General features: G+C 37.6%; 1 protein-coding gene across 5 annotated transcripts in view; it reads right to left on the bottom strand.

The window, feature by feature from the left end:
* The window catches only part of RASAL2 (RAS protein activator like 2), a 388439-nt gene that overhangs the window by 151342 nt on the left and 214893 nt on the right, over positions 1-22204 (bottom strand). The window lies entirely within an intron of this gene.

The raw sequence follows: 22204 nt of genomic DNA, 5'->3' as shown, positions 1-22204 counted from the left end.
TATATATATATATATATATATATAAAGTCTGCTAACACATGTGTGACTATTTTAAACTCAGTGCATCGCCTTATCACAACATTTTAAATTTAGAAACATTTTAGATTTCGAAGATTTTTATTTCTCTAAAACCTTTCTTTCAGGTCCTTTAAAAATTAAGAATAATCAAAAATTAATCTTACAAACAGAATGACTCATAACCAAGTGGTCGACTAGCTATGATGACACTATAGATAATACCATTAGTCTCAGTCATTATTTTTTTGGTTTGTTTAAATTCTGTTACATTTCTAGGGTCTGTTTTTCCTACACTCCAAAAAAGGAAGGCAGGTCAATGATGTAATCTTCATTATTGGTAATGATGACCTAACACATTATGCAGCTGCTCGGCTGCTGAGGTTAGCATGTCAGGATTGATCAATTAAAAAATTCACTGTTTGGGAATTCCCATCGTGGCGCAGTGGTTAATGAATCCGACTAGGAACCATGAGGTTGCGGGTTCGATCCCTGGCCTCGCTCAGTGGGTTAAGGATCTGGCGTTGCCGTGAGCTGTGGTGTAGGTTGCAGACACGGCTTGGATCCTGCATTGCTGTGGCTCTGGCGTAGGCTGGTGGCTACAGCTCTGGTTAGATCCCTAGCCTGGGAACCTCCATATGCCCTGGGTGCAGCTCTAGAAAAGACAAAAGAAAAAAAAAAATTCACTGTTTGAATCACTAAGCCGAGATTCCACCTGCCATCTCAGACAGTACAACAGGACAGACAGGAGAGGAACATGGTACCAATCTGTTACCTACCGTTTAACAAACTGCTGATAGAAACACATATACTTTTTACATAAGTGTATGTAACAGCTCTCTCACACACTCTCTAGATAGACATGTACACGCAGGTATTTGTCTATATATACACATATATACGTATTGTGTATATGTGTGAATATATGTGTCTCTGGCACCCTTGTTTGCCTCACACTTTTCTTTCTAAGTCTCAATGGTTCACATTTACAGTCTCCTTTAATTCTGCCATAATTTGGTTTTGGTTATCTGGGTCCATCCTCTTTCAAGGATCATAATACCCTAATATTGCATTTTCTTCTGCCTTTACTTTGGGTTTCCTATTTCTACTTCAGAAGAACTACTCCTACAAACCCTATTATCGCTACTCAAATAAGAGTCATGAGGGAGGAGGAAAGGCATAAACAACAAGCTATTCAGAAAAGAACAAACTAAGGGTCTGACTATGAAGACTTCCAGACCACAGAGTCCTATCCTGTCCTAAATGAAACAAAACCCCAACATCTCCTACCCTCTTCTCACCCAGGTAAGCTTTAAGCTTTATCATTATTAGTGTCATTTACAATCAACCTTAACATAGTGTAAAGTACAATGACATTATTTTTATTATTCTTCAGGATAATTCTAAGACATAGGTCATGATTTCCATCATTCTATCCAAGAGTTGGAGTCTAAGTTAGAAACTAAGCAGTGAATCTAAATTATAAGGTAGAAAGATTCTAGCTCAATAGTAGGAAGTCAGAGCCACTGCAAGTGGCTTTCCGAAGGGGCTGCATGTGAAAGAGATGGCTCCCTAACTCTTCCAACACAGGCTGGCAGGCAGTCCGTCTGACAACTAACTGTACTACAGAAGTTCTGTGCTACTGAACCACGCTGGTATTCTGATAATAAGACAGAATAATAGCAATCTTTCCTGAAACGACAAAGTTCACGTATACATTTTCTTAAGTGTGAGTTTTTCTTCTTCAATATATTTTAAAATGTTAGAATTTATTACTGCTACTTAAAGATGCCTGAAATGGTTCCAAATTCAGGTCGATAATGACATTTTTCAGATATTTGAAGGTGAATGATAGAAATAATTTGTGTTCCGCAAAAAGCATTTTTACTAGCTGGGGCTCTGATACTTGAATAAATCTGAGAGCCACTGTTGAAACAATTTTTCATAAATCCAAATATTATTCCATTAGTGAACACTCTTCAAAGGGTCTCATACATCGTATTTGCTTCTTTTTTTTTACTCTCCACTCGTCTTTTTATTCTTTATAGCCTTTGTCATCACCTAACATTATACTATGTACATCAGTTCAATGTCTCTTTTCCTTACCAGAACATGAGGTAGATGAGGGAGGGGCTCTGTCTTGTTTTGACTTATTGCTAGAGCCCAGAACAGTGCCTGAACTTAATAGGTACTTAGTAATTTGTGGCTGGATGGATGGGTGCATGGATGGATGGGTGGATGAAATATTATATAGTGTATAATATATATTATATTATGTGTAATAAAATTTAATATAGAAATATATGTAATGTTATATTAAAATATATTTATATATATATAAATGTATTTTTATAAATTATAATTTATGTATATATTATATAGGCATTTATATATATTATCTACCATATATAAATGTATAGAGTATATGTCTATATAATACACAACTATAAGTCTATATAATTTTATGACTTATGTAAATGCATATCATAAATATATGTGTATATATACAATATATGCATTTGTACATATATAGATATATTTAAAATATAAATATATGTAAAATGCAATATTTATATGTATAAATATTACATATAAATATTGAGGGAGTTCCTGTTGTGGCTCAGCAGTAACAAACCTGACTAAGATCCTTGAGGATGAGGGTTTGATCCCTGGCCTTGCTCAGTTGGTTAAGGATCCAGCATTGCTGTAAGCTGTAGCATAGTTTGTAGATGCGGTTCATATCTGGTGTGGTTGTGGCTGTGGCTATAGCTGGCAGCTGCAGCTCTGATTCCACCCCTAGCCTGGAAACTTCCACATGCTGCAGGCGTAGCCCTTAAAAAAAAAAATGTGTATATATACACACACACACATAATATATAAATATGTTTATGTAATTTATATAAAGATATAATTTTTATGTTTATTAATATATATTTAAATTTTAAAAAGAATATATTTCATTTACCAAACTTTTTGTAAGTACTTAGACTGAGGAGTGGTTTAGAATAACCTGATGACAAGGACCACAGCATATCCACTTTCTGATGCCAGAGCCTAGCACTGTGTATGTCACGTGGCGAAACGAGACTATAAAGGAATTCATCTCAGGTTTGTGCAATTTCAAGTAACTAATTGAAGCCAATTGAATTATATAGGAATGGAAAATAGTTATTTCATCATTTACCCAACTAGGACCTACTTATTATAGTTGAAATCCTGATCCCTAGAAGTTGCTTCTTGGAGTTATTACTGTCTATGAACCCACAGCCATGTGTTGTGCTGCCATGGCCAGGGAACCATAGCTTCTGAGGTACAGACTGAAGAGACTGATAAAATCTTAATCTACAACACTAGGGAGGAATTCTCTAAGAAGCTGGAAGAGAATGAGTAAATGGCTCACACTTCAGCCAAGAGCTCAAGTTGCAAGTAACTGAAATTCATGTCCACACAGAAAATCTGGCATTGGATAGAAGAGCTGTACAGAGTTTGAAGGAGTTTTGAAGTGATATATATAACTAGAACATTCAGTTCAGCACCCAGCATATTCATTTGGATTATATGAGGGCACGTGAGCCATTATATTTCTGCAAAGAATCACTATGTTGTCAACATGTGGTTTAACATTTTTTTCCTCTGTAGAGTTGGACAGGGTTGTTTTGACTCATCTACCTTACATAGTCATGATCCAGCACGGTATTTAATAATTGGTTTTATTAGGTTAACGGCATGAAAATGCCATTTTTTTTAAGTTAAAAATAGTCAATTATCAGCAATGATCAAAGGAATGAGAAAGATTCAAACACTGAAGAAGTTTTGGAGTAGACAATTTTAAAGGTCTCTTCTAGTTCTTGAATTCCATATTATAATTCAAACATAAATAAGAAACTGGATGAAATTCAAAGTTTAGTCACCACCTTGTCAAACTATGGTCCTGCTATAATTAACACAGCACTCTGTTCTTGTCCTTCTTGGATTTTATATATTGTAAGCCACATAATAAGTGCTTAATAAATATTTGCTGAATAAACAAATGGCTTGAAAATGATATCTATGTGAGTTTCCAAATTCGGTATCAACCTTTTTTTTTTTTAAGGCTAGGATATTTTTCTAATTATGAAGCAATCAAATAGTATATTTTGTGAACTTTGAAGAATATAGATAGTATACTTTCTCCTACCCCTTACAAAAGTAATTATAGAATTCTGACTTTGGTACAGGTATAGAGAAGTCATTAAGAAACCCTAAAACTATAGATGAATGATTTTCTGAAAATCAAAGGGCACAAAAAATAAGCTAGCTGCATATAACTGAAAGGTACTGGCACACCCATTTTATTCCTTATCAAATTAACAAAAGAGGAAACAAAAAAACCTACTGATACATGCCGTCCTCTCTTCCAAGCAGATCTGCCTATCAACAGCAGTCAATAGGTGTACACCAGACTGCATATACACTCCCTCTTTTGGACAGCAGATGATCAGAAACACAGCTTCTTCTAACTATAAACAGTTTCTTTTAATGTCTCCCCATAAACCAGACTGACATTCTGATGTTGCAGTCTTCCCACTGCATTCCTCTTAGAAGTCATACTAGAAAAGGAAATCATTGTTTGTAACTGGAATGACAAACACCAAAGTCACCCACTTATTCAGAAATGCCACTGAAATTCTAATTTTTATTCCTTTTTATATGATGGGACCACAAGACACATTTTTCTTCTGATAAAAAGGCATTCTGAAGACCAGAAGACTTGTGAGTCATATATTTAGTTAGCAAAGTACTCAAAAATGTTTAGAAAAGACACATGCCAAACAAGTGACAATTTTGATGGCACACAATGTTGTCACAACTTCTGGCTAGGTATTAGGCATTTGCCTTGCTTTTCCAGCTAAGCTGATTTAGTAGACTGCATTTGCTTTCCTGAAACGGCAATTGGCCGGAAGGAAGCATCATAAAGAGCAGGAAAAAATCACCCTTCAGTCACCCTTCTCCATCTCAGACTCTCATATCAATTGGACCACACTTCAAGGAAAAATAATCAAAATCTATGTGGTAAAATTTAGGAAAATCTTTTTTTCTAGTTTTATTTCAGTGTATGAGTAATAATATACTACCAAAGCAAAAGCATCACTTCTACTTCCATGAAAAAAAAGTCATTACTAAACAGCAAAAAGCAACTAAAAACATTCTGGGATACGGTTGGATATTAATGGATATTTTAATGTGCTCAGAGAGCCAAGGACACGCCTGTGACATTGGCTCTCCTCATTTAAAAGGCAAGCTTCAACTGTACTTTAAGAAAGCCTTCAAAAACTCATTTTCTTCAGTGGCTTTGAAAAATATATATAACCATCTGTTAGGCTTGTTGATTTCCTGATAAGCTAATCTACAGTCACAACTAAAGTACTATTAGTCCCCCTTTCCCATATAATGCAGATAACACTTCAGTTTCAGTAAAAATATGTAGGCATTGGATTTTGCCTTAGGTTTAAAGATTATTTGCACATATGGCCTACCGTTTCCATAAATCTACTTAGAAAAAGCAAAGATGTTATATACAGTATAGTCGTCTTTGGCATACCACTGATACAACAACATACACATGTACTATATACTTCAAAATACTACTGCATACTGCAGGTAAAGTCCAATTTGCTCAATTTCCATTATTCTCTTACAAGCAACTGGAGCAAGCTAAAATTTCATAGAAGTCCAAGAGATGAAGCATGATGCAAAGAGGACATCAAAATGGACAAAAGACACATGAAAAGATGCTCAACATCACTCTGCATCAGGGAAATGCAAATCAAAACCACAAAGAGATATTATCACCTCACAAAATAGTTACCATCAAAAAGGCAAGGGACAACAGGCACTGGTAAAAATGTGGTGAAAAAGGAACCTTTATACACTGCTGCTAGGAATATATATTGGTCTAATACTATATGGAGGTTCCTCAAAAAATTAAAAATAAATCTATCATACAATCCAGCAATTCCACTACTGGATATATACCCAAAGGGAATGGAAATGGTATTCTTAAGAGATACCTACACACCCGTATTTACTGCAGCCTCATTCATAACATCCAAAATACAGAAACCTAAATGACCATCAATAGATAAATGGATAAAAAAGATACAGTAGAATATTATTCAGTTATGAGAAAGGAGGATATCCTGCTATTTGCAATAACATGTATGGACCTTGAACACATCATGCTAATTAAGTAAGATAAGTCAGACATGACAGGTACTGAATGACATCACATACATGAAATCTAAAAAAATCAAATTCAAAACAAACAAACAAAACCCAGAGTGAAATGGTTGTCACTAGGGGATTGGTTTGGGGCGATAAAATTGATGTTGATTAAGGGTATGAACTTGCAACAAATAGTAAATAAAGCATAGCACAGTAAAATAGACAAAAAAATTACACAACAATAACGTAACGTAATAAATATCACTACATGGGCAATCATATTACAATATACAAATGTATCAAAGTAAACTCTGTACACCTCAAATTTATACAATGTTATTTGTCAAATACATTCAATTTTTAAAAACATTGTTTTGATTATTTTTAAAAAGAGAATCCATTCCCCAAAGGAAAATTTAAGTTTTTAAGCAAGGAGAAAATTAATCTGTGGTACTTACATTCATTACTTCTAAAAGGTAAGGATGGTGATAGTAATAAAAATTAGACTTTTTATATTCTAGGCTCCAAAAGGGTAATCCTATCTCAGTTTATGATACTAGTTTTATTATATTTTCACTTCCAATATTACTTTTTTTTTTTTTTTGGTCTTTTTAAGGATACACCAGTGGCATATAGAGGTTCCCAGGCTAGGAGTCAAATCAGAGCTGTCGCCGCAGGCCTACGCCACAGCAACACAGGATCCAAGCCGTGTCTGCAACCAACACCACAGCTCATGGCAACACCAGATCCTTAACCCACTGAGCAAGGCCAGGGATCAAACCCACATCCTTGTGGATACTAGTTCGGTTTGTTAACCTCTGAGCCACGATGGGAACTCCCAATATTACACTTTGAAAGACATACATTTTCCCCCTATTTTTTGAGAAGGGTTTTTGTTTGTTTGTTTTTTGCTTTTAAATTCAATATTTTACTAATTATTCTGATTCTGGGACTTTTTTTTCTTTTCAGGTCCCTCCCTTTAACAAAGTCCCATTAGAAGTGTTATTTTACACTCCTTCTTGTTTTTTGGTGGAAGGGTGTGAGATAGGGTTAACGGGGAGGGTGGTCTCTTTGGGAGATCTTTACTGTAATATTACCTTATAATACTACATTATTGTATGAGTGTAGTTTACAGTTCATCAAAAGGGTTATTTTTTGAAAGTTCTTATGTAATGGCATGAAATGTTTTTCTTTTTTTAAAAATTGAGAAGAATAATCTGCCAATCTGTTAAAGCCAAGTATAAAACATTATGGACATGGAAAGACAACTTTATAAATAATCAGTTTTAGTTTTAGAAAATACCAGTAAATACAAAAAGTAACTTTCAAGAGATTAAAGCTCTTGTAAATTTCTGCAGATACAGTGAAAAAAAAAAAAAACTTTATAGTTGCCAAAGTTCTATGTCATAAGAAATAGATATTCTCCCAGAAAAGGCAAAAACAATGTACAGAAAAGGCAGAGAATTATGGGACAGGGCACAGAGTCAATTCTAAACAAGCAACCCTATAAAAGAAAACATAATATAATTCAACAACACAAACACTGCATGAAAGGATTGATTTACTGTGTTGAAAACAAGCCCAAATTTTCCTGTCCATCACAAGAGTAACATATTTCCTCTCAGCAATAAAACAGTACCTAAATTTATTGTTGCTGATGCTAAAAACCAAAAAGGGGAAAAAAATCCCTTAACGATGAAAAATTTGAAAATCTTCTGAGAGGGTTGTTTCAGTGACAGAATTACAATTTTTAAAAAGCCAAGAATCTGGTTTTCAACATATTCAAGAGTTATGATTATCCGTCTGTACTATTCTTTAAACCACCTTCAGTAGTGGTTACTATTAACAGATAAATCTGCCCCAGGATATAATAAATTTAGAGAGCTTATGGCTTGGGTCTTTGAACTAATTTAAAACTAAATAATGTACTTAACATGCTGGTCTTAAAATGCCACACTGACAGAAAACATAAATAAGTGGAAAAATAGCTATATTTCAGGGAAGTATAATATTTAAGTGATAATTTCTGGGTGACAAAAATTGGGAGATAAAAGAGAGATCAATAAATCTGCTAAGGAAAGAGTCATTGGTTACTAGGGGCAGAATCACCCTCCCACCACTAGATCTCTTAAGAGAACATCCAGGGAAATAAGAATAGGGATATTTGTATATAGGAGCTGGAAATACCCTCCCCCCCATGTCAGGAAATAAATACAATGGTTTTTATCTCATTGGTGATAGTAAGGCCACAATACTGACTTTACAGATATAGTTTTATCCCTAGAGAAGTTCTAGGTTTGAATTTGTAAAATGTGATTATTATGGATCATGCTTTATCCTGTACTATAGGTTGCTCTATGATTAAAATGATTTCCAATAAACATTCAAAAATTTCCTAAAACTTTTATGATACATATTTTAAATTCTATATCATATCCATGCAAAATGAAATTAAAAATATGATGAATTGGAATATGCTGAAAATATATTGTGCATATCCTTATTCAGTGTTTAATTGGACTCAGTATTTATTGAGTGCTATTAAGTGCCAAACATGCTCTCAGCAGAGAAGTTCTCTACATGATACATGAAGTTGCACTTTTTTTTCTTTTTTTTTTTAAGGGCTGCACCTGCTGCATATGGAGGTTCCCAGGCTAGGGGTCGAATTGGAGCGACAGCTGCTGGCCTATGCCACAGCCACAGCAACGCAGGTTCCGAGCTGCATCTGCGAACTACACCACAGCTCACAGCAACGCCAGATTATTAACCCACTGAGAGAGGCCAGGGATTGAACCCGCATCCTCATGGATACTAGTTAGGTTCATTTCTGCTGACCCACAAAGGGTACTTCTGAAGTTGCATCTTTAGTAAACCGAATTTCATTCATCAAAGTTTTTCTTAAGGCTGCCAACAGCAACCAGAAAGTATATATTTTGTTTCCATATTTTCCACTAGATGACTACACATCATTTTCCACTAAATAATAATAAAACAGGCACTTCTCCTAGTGAATTTATTTTTGTAATAGTGAGGAAGATAACTGTTGACAGGATCAAAGGACCAGGAGTATAGAACTCCACCTCTTTTGCTCACCACTCTAAGATGCTATTTGCAGGAGAAAGGACATCAAGATTAAGAGGATAACTCCAGGACTAGATTACCAGGTTTAAATACCAGCTGTGCCATTTACTACTTGGAGAGTTTTAGAAAAGCACAGTCTCAGTTTCATTAAATATTAAAAAACAAACAGGGATAATAGTAGTACCTAGCTCAGTGAATAAAGTAAGTAAATATTTACAAAGTGCTTCAAACAATCCACGGCACAAACCGCCATATAAACATTTGTTGAGTAAAATCAAGTACAAATGGTATTTTGTGTGTTTGTGGGAGGGAAGCAGTAAAAAGTGGGGTGGGGGGGGAGATGAGAACAATTTTTATCATTCATCCCTGATTTAACTTGGCATTCTTTCTCTCAAAGAATCCCTCTCTGTGATAAACATCTTTATGCATTTCTTCATCTATCAGGACTCACAAGCTATTACCACCTTGGATTCTCTGAAACTGTTTATTTTCCCCTCTATTTGTAGAAATGTTTAATTCTTTTACCTGTGAATGCTTCATGTGCCATTATATGGTCTAGAATACATACTCTTGCAAATGACAGTCGTGTGAAAAAATCGGTAAGTTTGTCAAAAAAGTATTCCTCTTAGCAAAAGTACTAGTCAATATTTTGCTCAAAAACACAGGGAATAGCAGAAATAAGACATTACATCTTCCATATTATAATCGTAGATATGTTGATAAGAAAATAAATTATCGAAGAAGGGGTACAGATGAAATGTTTTGTGCAATAATTTCTCAGCAGGTATGTAGGACAGTAGCTTGTAGAATCTTGGGTATAGAGGCCAAGGAGCAACATTAAAATATCACATTACTTATGCTTCTCATACTATGGGCTAGTATTAGCCCAATCTTAGAGACTTATCCAATGAAACAATTTTGAGACAAGATTGTGCAGGACTGGCCAGTCACCTGATAATAATGCTGTAGAAAGTGGGACTGAAATAAACCAGCGCATTCACTTTAGCAGTCAACAACATTTATACTTTTCTTGGCATGAATGACTCTGACAACTTAAGGCAACTTAGTCAACAATATTATCAACCAAGATTTATTGAATAAATAATAAATGATGATCCAAATATTGCTGCAGATAGATTTTCCTGTCATGTCAATAGCAAAAAGTACATCCAAAGTGATTGAAGGAAAGGGCATTAAATTCCGTTAATTTTTTGGTGTGCACTTCATTTCTGATTACATATTTACTATCTGTGACTTTTTTTTTAATGACTAGAGTTGTTCTCTCAAAACATCTGGCATCTTGAATGTCTTTCATAATAAAACTATGCATAATTTGTACTTAAAGTCTGAAATTGAAGTAGCCTACTTAGATGGGTTGTAAAAGTGTCCATGCACTGACTGTTTGGAGTTGAAGATTTCTTACAGAAAACAGCACAACTGGTGGAGAGAAAGAAACTAAGATTTGATGAGCACCCACTATGTGTCAGCACTCTGCTGGGGACCTTGATTTTAATATTTTATTTTTTACAACCCTGTAAAGTAGTAACTATCATGCTGATTTTACCCATCAGAAGGTTTTTCTTTAAATTGCACATGACTTTATTAAGTGATATATGTACATTGTGGGAAAAATATCAACTATACTTGAAATTAAATAGGCTAATAAAAAACAACAGTCCCATAACCCACCCCACCAAAAGCATTTCTTCTTTGAATTTTTAACCTTTTCTTTCAGTATTTATCTCAACACTTTTAAATAAAACCTAGTGGTATGCGATTATTATTTATTATTCAGAAATGTTGAGACAAAACTGAAAAAGCCCTAAAGCCTCCCATTCTCTCACCCTACCCAAGTGGGACTAGGTCCTCTCCGAGCCAGCTACACAACTGCCATCCTAGGACTTCCCTTCACCAATACTCTGGGGATTCCCTTTGTCTTCTTCTTGTCCTTTCTGACCCCTCCTATTATTTGATGGGTACTTCAGCTTGGAACACAATTTCAGTTTAGGAGTCATGTTCACTCGGAACTGCAAGAGCACTGGCTTAGCATCTAACACTGCTGACAAGAACTCAGAGGCTACTCTTATTTGAATCGTGTAGAGCATATTATTGCTTCTTTGTTAAATCCCTGCAAACTTTTAGGAGGCTCTTCTCATCACAGATGTTCTGAAATTTCCCGAAGATATGCTTTGAAATAGGTCTTCATATCCCACTGCGCCAGGAACCTAAAATTCATAACCTTCCGTTTGGGGAATTTTTTCCTTCAGGTCTTCAAATGTCCCTTAAACAGTAAAATGATCATTTCCCCTGATCATGTCATATAGAATAATGCTCCTCTGCCCCCCTTCCCACCCACAGCACTCCCAAGATTCTCTACCCACCTCATTTCTCCCACTGTATTTGTCACTACGTGACATAATGGAAAGCTGTTCACCTTCGTCAGTCTACTCCTGCCAGAATGTCAGCTCCATGAAGACAAGAGCTCTTGTCTACACTGCCAGCTATTCTGAATGCTTTGTTTACACAAGCCAGAACAGTGTGTGGCACTTAACAGAATTTTTAAAAATACATATGATGAATGAAAGGATTAACTCCATAAGGAAAGGTAATAGGCTAAGTCAGTTACTCAGTAGGGCTTTGCATCAGGAACAGAATCTGGTTGGGAAGACAGACCAGGTCTCGTAGTGGCCCATCAGTATTTTAAGTCATTTAAAAATGATAAATAGCCAATCAGTAATTGCAATTTGTACAAAGTGACGGGGAAGTACCATGAGAGAGGGGCTTTCGAGTCACACATATTTGGGTTTGCATTCCGGTCCTGCCACTCCTCTGGCATCAGTATTCTCATTTCTAAAATGAGGACACCAGCAGCACCTGTCTCACAGGCCTACTGGCAGGAGGGGATGAGAGAAGGCACATCCAGTCTGTAGCATGGTCACCCCCGCGTCAGCACTGTGTCTACCTGGCCACGGGGTCTTTTCTTTATTTATTTTTATTCTAAAAAAAATAAAGAGAGAAAACTGAGGGGAGCAATCAGTGATACCAAGACATAGGAAGACTCTGAGACTCACACTTAAAATGAGCCATTTCATGGTACTGTTTCTAAAAAACATGATAGAAAGTGCGAGAAAATCTATACAGCATACGACTTATTCAAGAAGTTCCTGTCGTGGCTTAGCAGTTAACAAATCTGACTAGCATCCATGAGGATGCAGGTTTGATCCCCAGCCTTGCTCAGTGGGTTAAGGATCCGGCATTGCTGTGAGCCGGGGTATAGGCTGAAAAAGACACGGCTTGGATCTGGCATTGCTTCGGCTGTGGTGTAGGCCAGTAGCTACAGCTCCAATTTGACCCCTAGCCTGGGAACCTCCATATGCTGCAATTGTGGCCCTAAAAAGAAAAAAATTAAAATAAAAAAAAGAATTTATTGCATTTATCAGAGAAAAAAGAAACACACAAGTATATTACTTTCTTCGGGCTGCTACAGCAAATTACCACAAACTGGGTGGTTTAAAAACAACAGACAATTATCTCTCACAATCTTCAGGAGACCAGAAGTCCAAAATTAAGGTACAGACAGTACTGTGCTTCCTCCAAAGGCCAAAAGAGTGAACAATTGCTTCTTCTGGCTTTTGGTAGCATTAGGTTCTCCTTGGCTTGTGTCACAGAACTCCCTGTCCTTGCTTCAGCTTCACAAGGCTTTCTCCTCTGCGTCTCTGTCTTCCTCTCCTGTCTCTTATAAGGACATCTGTCGTTGGATTTAGAACCCATCCACATAATCCAGGACAGTCTCACTGAGAGATCCTTGGTTTAATGACATCTACAAAGACCCTTTTCCCAAATAAAGTGACGTTCACAGGTTCCGGAAATGAGCAAGTGGCCATTTGAAGGTTAGGACATTTTTGAAGGCCATCATCAATTCACTGCCTTCAGGTATACGATCTACTGGATTTTGTGGTGTGTATCCCTCCCTATTGGATCTTTTATACTGTTTTTGCAGCTACAAGAATCAGGAAGGGTATCTTCTGCCCACTATGCCTTCAGATGAAACAACAGATTACGATGTTATTAATTACAGTCTGCATGGTATTTTAATAGTTTTCTGATACCTAGTTTCTAATTTAAAAAGACTTTCTAGCCTCAGGAATCCACCTTTTAATTTAAATGGATACTAGACTATAGCCTGCTTTTAAAAAGCTATAAAAAAGTCCTCAATGACCACAACTGGACTTGGATATTACAAATACTAGAATTTTTAAAAAGACTCTGGTAATCTCTGAATCATTCAAAATAGGGAAGAAATAGTAGAATGAGATTATTCTATCTACCTAGGCATTACTACTAAATCCAACTGGCCCTTCGGTAAAGGCCCTGCCATATTTAAATGATGGCATGACAGTGGTACTGCAATGGACCAAATGTTGGTGTCCCTCCAAAATTCACATGTTGAAATCCTAACCCCTCATACGGTAAGATCAGGAGACGGAGTCTTTAAGAGTAAATTAAGTCATGAGAGTGGAGCTGTCATGACTAGGTCTGGTACCTTATAAAAGGGACCCCAGAGAGCTCCGGGGCCCTCTTCCCACCATGTGAGGATACAAGCCAGCAGTCTCCAACCCAGAAAGGACTCTTAGCAGACGTCAGATCTGTTTGCTGTTTAAACCACCCTAATGACATACAATAGGATATAACTGATATCCTATTATAGCAGCAGGAACCGACTAAGCCAAGTACTATACAAGAATGTATCATTTAAGCGTAAATACAACAGAGCAGTTAAATTCATTGCTAAGCCCTGAGAAATCTTATGGAAATTTAAGTATAATTCTAATTTATTAAGCAAGTAAACACATTTAGTTATAAAAGCTCATCTTTACCAATAACTAACCCTATGCTATAATACTGATCTCAAACATTAGAAGAGGTGAAATTTTCTCCTCACTTTTATTTTGCATGCAGCTTATTTTGGGAGAGATGTATCTACCACTATGAAACTTTCTAGCTTCTAGCAGCTATGCCAAGATTATTTTTAGCTAATTGTTTGGGGCACTACTGATAATATTCTGCTTTTAAATAGATTTTTCTCTCTCTTACTTTCAGTCATTCCCAATGTATTACCTCACTAGCTCCCTCCCTAGCTCGTCCTACATATATCTGAATACTTCCCTACAATTTCTTCTTCTAAAAATTATTTACAAAAGATTTATTTAAATTGCTTTTAACTCCTTGGTGGCATTACTTTGATTAAAGTACGAGGGGGATAAAACTCAAAGGCCTCTAAGATGAAAAAATAATCTTTATTAATACCAGTTCTCTAATTCAGTCTTTTACTTCCTTGAATTCCTCCCACGAATTCATCTTCTTTTCTACCTTTTTTCCTCTCATTCTCTACTCTGTAGAGTTAGAAAGAACATGCTAAACAGAGACAAAATAAAAATTATTTTGTAAGCAAAGGGAAAAAATGAAACTGACAGGAATTTCTGGTTGTGATGCCAATCACAATTACAATGGGGAAAAGCTAATTTGCAAATTTTTTAAGACAAAAGGAAATAAAATAGGATATACATTTCAGAGAAAAGAAAGTAATCAGAACAATCCAGCAAACACAAGAGCTCTATGAAAAACTTGGGAGTATTGTTTGTATCTAATTTCTGTAAGTATTGTTCATATAGAAATTAGATGGCAAGTGAATGCTGAGAAGGTCATAACAAAACATGCTTTGTCCCTGGAAGCAGCTCCAGTCTGTTTTGGACACAAACTCAGCTAGATTTTTTTCCACCAATCTGATTTACAAATCCTTCTGTTTGAAATATAAACTAAAAGGCTTTGGTAAACATCTTTGACGATCCTGTTCTCCCTGCAACCTCCCCAAAAAAGGATGGGGTGGGGTGGGGTGGGGCAAGGAGCAGAGGAGAGGCAGAGGAAAACTGCTCAAGTGACTAAGGTTAGCAAAGTTTAGATAATTTTGTTCAACTTATTTGAATCATATATTTTTCCTTTTGGAAAAGGTTCTAGAGCAGCCAAGAGCCTAGTTCAAGTCTCAAAAATAAATCTCAAGATGCACCTATAAACAACTCCACTCCCATCTTTCTACCTCAAGTTACATAACAGAAAGGTGAATTATGACTGAACTTTAGAAGAAGGGAATTTGCCAAACTGTGCAAGTAAAAGTGGAAAAACAAAACAAACAAACAAACAAACAAAAAAATGAGTAAAGTCATGAGATACAGAGACAGGATGTCTCTTCAGATGAAACATCTCAAACTTCTTTATTGGGTTGATTTACACCCATCCAAGCAAAATGAGAAACATAACAGTCTACTATCTCAATGGTTCCATGGTTTTATAAGGGTCAGAGAAAACTGAAGTTTGCCTCAAATCAAAATATATATTGTTGGTTTTGCATTCTTCTTTCAAATCATAATAAATATCACATCAGATAAGGAAGCTTAGGGTCCATGATGAGAAGAGATGGATTTTGAATCCAGTTACGACAACTAAAAGCTTGTGCCATTTCCAATGCCCCATGACCGTCTCTGGAAAAGGTAGTCCTTCTAGAGGGAATGCAGCATTGTAGTCATAAGCCTGCATTTTCTTTCCTAGAGCAGCCAACTCCCTATCTACGAAACAACTGCTAAAGCTGCTCTTGTGATTTTAATGAACTAATTAATATCTTCACCTAAGCTCGAATAATAGCACACATGTTTATGCTATCAACCTGAAATGCAGCAAAAAGGATAAAAAGATCATTTTCTATCATTAAAAGCATTTATGTTCTCTTACCATTTTGTATAGGAACAAGAAAATATTGAATGAAAGCTCCTTATTACTAACAAAGTCATAGAATGAGCACAGATGCTGTGCTTACCAACACAGCTCCAGTCACCTTATCCACCAGCAGCACACTTGTAAGAGCTCAGATCTCATGGAAATCTCCAGGTAGAATCGGTTGCATCTCCTAATTCCTGCTCAATCATCATCCATCCCCATCTCTCTGACCCTACCTAATGGACCCTGCTTTCTGAGGATTTTCTGGGTCTAGAATTACCAAAACGTCCTGACTAAACTTCGAGCAGACTGAAAGAACTACTCACTTGCTATGTCAGGCTTTCGGAAGACAGAGGCTGTCTCAACCTGACACCTTGCTTACCTTTCTCTGAGTAATAGTGCATTTGCTTTCCTTGTAGTAAGAAGACACAACTGGGAGGGGTGTGAACTCTAAAGCTCAGAGAGTGAGGTGAGGAGACAAATTGCTTCCACTGTTGTTCAGGTAAAAACTGGTAAAAGAGAGACTTTGGGGTTCACAGATTAAGTGTGGTGAGAGATTCAGTGCCACCTGTGACTCAGCAAGGCTGACAGAGGTTCCCCCTGCCATGGGATAAGGCACGAGAAGCAGTGGATGGTTGGGGGGAAACTCCAGAAGTGTTGTTTTGGGCCACTGAGGTCAGGAGGGGACCCTCCAAATCGACAGAAGGAGGAGTCCATGGGAAGTGTTAGGGACAGCCTTGTCTAGTGGATTTATTAAAATGCCCATGACAGGTTCTTAATCAAGGCCTGATGTTCTCAATAATTTCCATGTTAAGGTAGGCTTATTGACATAATTACTTTTTCTCACACTGGAGACTCTTCTGCTAACCAATTACTGTTGTTGTTGTTGTGGTTATAACTGGCCCCCATTCAGAGCTTTTGGCTTATAAATAGCATGTATTGTCAGAGACACTTAACTAACAGGACAAATGATTCCCACCTAAGATAAGAATGTGTGTGATTGACAGAATGAAGCCCTTTGGTTGCCAAAGGCCTATAGACACATATGCGCCTCACATGTTTTAGGAATGGAACATACCTGCAAACTAAAAACTATCAGGTCACACGTGCTTAAGACCCTGGAAGAAAGTACCCAGGAGGTGTACACTTAGTTATTAAGAAAAGCTAAATAAATGTGATGGTTTTGACAGGGCTTTTCTTCACTTGAGCAGAATGACAATATTTTACAAGTCAACCAGGATATAGATAAAGATGTGAACCAACTTCTCACCTTTCATGCAAAGCCTAACCTCAGTAGTTATTAAAAAATAAATGGGATTTAAATAGAAAAAAAAAGAGTTCAGATCTGGCATTTGCAACCAGGCCCACTCGATGGTGGACTTGTTAACTTGGACAACGGCATGCACCAACACTGCACTTATCAGAACCAAGACTTGTGACTATAATAACTCTTTATGGTCCTTGTGGCCACATAATGATATTAATTCTCCAATTTCATTCCTAAAATACTTCTCTGAAGTGGATGTGGTTTTCCCCGCAAGGGGAAAAAAAAAAATTCCCACATCCAAAATTATTTTTCACGTGTCTCACCCGAAAAAGTCAAACAAGGATTTCTCTACGCGTCTCACATCAGTCACTGGCTTAACAATGAGTCACCCACTCAACCTGCAAGATGCACAAAAACAACCTGCTAGTTGCTGTGGTGATATCAAAGTGAAGATACTGTCTTGTATCTAAGAGGTCCCAATCTAGTAAAAAAGATACACAGCAAACTTATTAAAAGCATAAGGACAAAATGAATCGACTGACAAGGGATTAATCTCCAAAATTTATAAGCAACTTCTGCAGCTCCACACCAAAAAAACAAACAACCCCATCAAAAAATGGGCAGAAGATCTAAACAGACAATTTTCCAAAGAAGACACATACAGATGGCCAATAAACATGAAAAGATGTTCAGTGTCACTCATTATTAGAGAAATGCCAATCAAAACCACTATGAGGTACCACTTTACACCAGCCAGAATGGCCATCATCCAAAAGTCTCCAAACAATAAGTGTTGGAGAGGGTGTGGAGAAAAAGGAACCCTAGTACACTGTTGGTGGGATTGTAAATTGGTGCAACCACTGTGGAAAGCAGTATGGAGATTCCTCAGAAAACTAAACAGAGCTACCCTTTGATCCAGCAATCCCACTCCTGGGCATCTATCCAGAGAAAACCATGACTCGCAAAGACACATGTACTCCGATGTTCATTGCAGCACTATTTATAATAGTCAAGACATGGAAACAACCTAAGTGTCCATTGACAGAGGAGTGGATCCAGAAGATGTGGTACATATACACAATGGAATATTACTCAGCCATCAAAAAGAACAAAATACCAGCATTTTTAGCAACATGGATGGACCTAGAAACTATCATGCTAAGTGAAGTCAGCCATACAATGAGACACCAACATCAAATGCTTTCACTGACATGTGGAATCTGAAAAAATGTCAGATGGAACTTCTTTGCAGAACAGATGCTGACTCACAGACACTGAAAAACTTATGGTCTCCGGAGGAGACAGTTTGGGGGGTGGGGGGATGTGCTGGGGTTGTGGGATGGAAATCCTGTGAAATCAGATTGTTATGATCATTATACAACTACAGATGTGATAAATTCATTTGAGTAATAAAAAAAAATGAAAAAAAAAGCATAAGGACATACATTCAGTACTAGAGGTAAAAAAAAAAAAAGCTGTTTATCAGAGATAAATGCTGTGAATTCTGATTAGCAGAATGATGCAAACAATTGCCAAGAGGCAATATCGAATTGGGCCTCAACATAGATGAGGTGGGTGCAGTGAGAGATCAGAGCAAGACAATAGAGGCTGATGGCCCGATGAGAGCAGAGGCCCAGGTATGAGAATGCCCAGGGAACCTGAGGCAGTCCTGTGAGGCCAGAACTCAGAGTATCTGTGGTGGGTAAAGACGGATGAGATTAGAGAGCCAAGCCTGAGTCAGATTACAGAGGACCTTCAGTCCTTGCAAATTTGGATTTCATCCTGTAGGTAATGTAGATCCAGGAAAAGTGTTTAAGCAAGTAGAGTAATATGATTCAGTTAGTGTTTTTAGGAAGACAATGCCAAACAAGTAGTGAAAAGAGTAATACAGAAGAAAGGAAACAGAACCAAGAAGACATAGATGGGTAGGTTGAACATTCCAGTAGAGATGTTCAGATGACCAACTGGGAATTCAGGTCTAAGTCTGAGAAATTAAAGCCAGAAATGAGATTTAAAAGTTACTGAGGTGCTCTCATCATGGCTCAGTGGTTAATGAACCTGACTAGCATCCATGAGGGCACAGGTTCGATCCCTGGCCTCACTCAGTGGGTTTAGGATCCAGCATTGGTGTGAGCTGTGGTGTAGGCTGTGGAGGCCGTTCAGATCCCACGTAACTGTGGCTCTAGCAGAGGCCAGTGGCTACAGCTCCAATTTGACTCCTAGCCTAAGAACTTCCATATGCCATTGGTGTAGCCCTACACACACACACACACACACACACACACACACACATACACACACACACACAAAGTGACTGACACCAAGATGATATTTAGAAATACAAAAATATTTACATCTACAGAGAAAGGACAAAGCAAGCACAGAAGGATAAGAATAAATAAGACCTCTAGATACCTGCAGTTATGAAGAGGGAAATAGTAAAGAAGGTACAATGAGGGGGAACTACAACTGAAAGGAAAAAGGTCACCAGGGTCAGGAAAGGGGAGCTCCAAAAAGGGGAAGGAAGTTGATCATTACAAACTTTGAAGAGAGAGGGTGAAAGGACAGGAGTCATGGAACTTAGCACATTTCTGATCTGGTGGAAATTTCACTGGCAGATGAAATCAGATTTCGGGCACAGAAAAAAATCATTAAGTAGTGAGCACAAACAAACTGCTCTGTAGAAAAAGCTGATGAAGAACTGACATGGCACTAAAGTGTCCTAATTTTTGCAATCAGTTCTATAATTAGCTAATACACCAAAAATTTAGAATGTGCCTGTTCCTGGAGAAGGCTGTTGAGTAAAAGCAGTGAGAAGAGGGCATAGACTCCATGTGCTATTTTGGTTTTAATTTATCTAGCTTCGACAATAAGAGTAAATCTTATAAATTAAATATGTATAATAATAAAGTGGGAGGAATAGGCTAAGAGGACATTACACCATGTATTGAACAAGCATGGAAACTTGCTTTAGTTATTGCCTGATTACTCATTTGCTTAGACTTATATGCCCTTACTGTTAATTCAATCCCAATTTGCTTCCTGTTGTTTCAATTCATTCCATTGCATCAGTTGTCGTCTTAGAGAAGTCCTCACAGCAGCCTGTTCTGACTGCTCCAGTCAGAACCAACTATCTTCATTCTGTGGCTGGTACCAAGTTGTGTAATGGGGCGCCCTCTGCAGCATCCTCCTGAGTGATCCTTTGTATCTCCCTGGTGCTGAATCTTCTATCCTACATCCCACATCCTGCTCATTCTCGGTGAAGGATATATTTCAGGGAAAATGATGTGTAGGAGGCAATTTTTTAAAACTGGCATGGCTGAAAATGTCTTTATCCTCATGTGCGATGAATGGCGTATAGCTAAATATAGAAATCTGTATTGAAATAATCTTTCTTCAGAAATCTAAGGGCACTCCTCATTGTTTCATACCTTCTGATACTGCTGACAGAAGTCTCAAGGCATTCTGACTCCTGATCCTTAGTTTGTAATCTGATTTTCCTTTGTTTGGCAGTTTGCAAAATGGCCTCTTTGTCATCAGAGAAAAACTGAAATTTCCTGAAAATGTGCCTTGTCATAGGCACTTAGTAATTCCTTTAAATCTGGAACCTCATATCCTTCAGCTGTGGGAAATCTTAAATTATTTTGCTAGTGATTTTGTCCAGTTTTTCTTTTTCTGGACCTCACCGTTTTGGCTTCCGAGACTGATAATTACTTTATCTCCCCCCCCACACACACACACATTTTCTGGGATATTTCCTTATTTTCATCTTCCAACCCTTTTATTGAGTTTTATTTCTTTTTTTTTAACAACAGCAGCACTTTGGCTTTGTTTAAGACTTCATTCTTGTCTTGTGTATGTAATATTTTCTCTCTCTAAAGATAATGATAATTTTCTTTTTTAAGTTTTTCTATTCCCTGTGTATCTCTGTTCCTCTAAGATTTTTTTTTTTTTTGTCTTTGTCTTTTTAGGGCCGTACCGTGGCATATGGAGGTTCCCAGGCTAGGGGTCAGATCCGAGCCTCCTCTGCAACCTGCACCACAGCTCACAGCTCCTTAACTCACTGAGCGAGGCCAGGGACTGAACTGGCAACCTCACGGTTCCTAGTCGGATTCATTTCCACTGTGCCATGACAGGAACTCCCAAGATTCTTTTTCCTTCTGTTTTTTATTTGTTTTGGATCTCTTTCATGCTAGAGGCTTTCCCTCAGATGTCTACCAGTCTTGGGAACGTCAGTGTTCTTAGGTATTTCCTCTGGGGCTGATTAAATACCCCAACGTCACTCTTCTGATCTCCTGCCTGCAGGGTAAAGGCATGTGAGGGAGACAGATGGAAGGGTCTCATCCTTCAGTTTGCAGGTGCTCATGTTATTCCACTGTATTTGATAAAGTACCCTGTGGTCTCAATTTTGCCTGGTACACCCCGGCCTGGAGAGCCTTGAGTTTTCCCCCCCAGAGAATTAACTCACAGCCTTATATGACCGTAGAGGTGGGGGTGGGAAGAGGAAATTGTTCAGTGGTCTGGAGAAGAGGAGACTGAGGGACCTACTACTGTGTTCCTGATGCCACTGATTCCAGAGCTATTTGAAGAATCTGCGGTAACAATCAGGTTGGTTCTTGGCTTTCTTCGTTGCCAAATTGAAATGTGGCTTTCACATCAGCAGAGTCATTTACCACACTCCATTTACTTTCCAGCTTTCTTTTTTTGTTCTTTGGTTTGTTTTTTTTAAGAGCCGCATCTACAGCATATGGAAGTTCCCAGGATAAGGGTCAAATAAGAGCTGCAGCTGCTGTAACACCACAGCTCAAGGCAAGGCCAGATCCTTAACTCACTGAGCAGGGTCAGGGATTGAACCTGCATCTGCATGGA

The sequence above is a fragment of the Phacochoerus africanus genome, chromosome 11 (assembly GCF_016906955.1).
Source record: "Phacochoerus africanus isolate WHEZ1 chromosome 11, ROS_Pafr_v1, whole genome shotgun sequence".
Lineage (NCBI taxonomy): Eukaryota > Metazoa > Chordata > Mammalia > Artiodactyla > Suidae > Phacochoerus > Phacochoerus africanus.
The sequence above is the reverse complement of the archived record's forward strand: the minus strand, read 5'-3'. Positions and strand labels throughout refer to the sequence as shown.